This window comes from Nycticebus coucang, chromosome 18 (genome assembly GCF_027406575.1).
Source record: "Nycticebus coucang isolate mNycCou1 chromosome 18, mNycCou1.pri, whole genome shotgun sequence".
Classification (NCBI taxonomy): domain Eukaryota; kingdom Metazoa; phylum Chordata; class Mammalia; order Primates; family Lorisidae; genus Nycticebus; species Nycticebus coucang.
In genome coordinates, this window is record NC_069797.1 from 8,019,515 (window position 1) to 8,021,244 (window position 1,730).

Genomic DNA, 1,730 nt, shown 5'->3' on the forward strand with positions numbered 1-1,730 from the left:
AGATCTAAAAATAGATCTGCCATTCAATCCTATAATTCGTCTACTAGGTATATATCCAGAAGCCCAAAAATCACATTATAACAAAGATATTTGTACCAGAATGTTTACTGCAGCCCGATTCACAATTGTTAAGTCATGGAAAAAGCCCAAGTTCCCATTGATCTACGAATGGATCAATAAATTGTGGTACATGTACACCATGGAATATTATGCAGCTTTAAAGAAAGATGGAGACTTTACCTCTTTCATGTTTACATGGATGGAGCTGGAACATATTCTTCTTAGTAAAGCATCTCAAGAATGGAAGAAAAGGTATCCAATGTACTCTGTATTCCTTTCTATCTAATAAATCCTATCTTAAAACTGAAAAAAGAAATAACACATTTTAGAATTAAAATTCCCATTGTGCTAAAAGGGAGATTGGGAAGGCCCTGAGAGGCCAACTAAGGTCTGTACAACTGGATAGAAGAAGAAATTGGGTTGACTCACCAAGCTCTGTCTCCTTAAGCTGGACCCTGGCTTTGCACAGGCCTGTCCCAGGCACTGTGGGGGAGCTATGCCTCATCATAGGGGTGGAGGCTGAGCAATCAGCAGCCCAGAAACCTTTCGGAAGGATTTTCTGAAAAGGAAGCCCAGGAAATGGACCCCTAGAGGTGACGTCACTTCCTAGGCAATAGACCCCAGCAGAACCTGCAACCCTGGGAACCAGAAACTCACATTCCAGAGACAGCTCCCTCCCAGCTCCTTTGGCAGTTGTCGTCCAAGGGATGTTACTGCTCTTTCCTGACTGCCCAAAGCCCTGGGCTCAGGAAGCCCTGATGGGAGTCTTTTCTAACACTGAAGGTCGTGGCTCAGCTCTCATCCCTGACATCTCAGATATTTTGGCAGGAAGGGCCCAAGATAACACAGGATGGCCCTGGGCAGGCTAGGACAGATGAGACCACCTCTCTGATCTCACCTGGGAAGTCCCATCACATTTCCCTGTGAGAAGAAGTGGCCATAGGGGTAGCTGGTCCTAGGTGTGAATGGGCAGTTGGGGTTAGGGCCCTCATGGCCCATCATGCTCATGCCCAGTCATGGCTGGCAGGTAGGGGTGCTGGGTGCTGCTCTTCAGCCCTAATGCTCTTTCTGAGCCCCCAAAGTCTTATTTTAATTCATTCTGGGTTGGATATCAGTACAGACTCAAGTCTGTCTGTGATCTGCAGAGCAAAGGATAACATGTGCAGAAGGAGCAGGAATGAAAAAAAAAAAAAGGGAAGAAGAAGAAAGAAGGAAGAAGGAGAAATACCGGCAGACAGGGCCATCACTGTCATGCCTCCTGGACCAGCTGCAGGTCATCGTGCTTGCACAGCTCCAGGCAGGACACTGTGCAGGAGCTGACTAGGGGGTCACCATCACCCACAGCATCTCCCTGGGTGAGAGTCAGATACACCACACAGCCACCAGGAGTCAGCTCTGGCTCAGCCTCCTGCCAGATGCTATCCTGGAGATCTTAGTAACTCCAAGGTGTGGGGGAGTGAGGAGAATGTAACTAAATGTGTATTGTTCATTTGCATTCATTTTGAAAAGGAAACAAACAACAACAACAACAACAACAAAAAGACACAGGGCAGGAACTACAGGAAAGCCATCTTAGGGGAGGTCTCATTTTATTTTTATTTTTATTTTTATTTTTTATTAAATCATAGCTGTGTACATTAATGTGATCATGGGGCACCATACACTAGTTT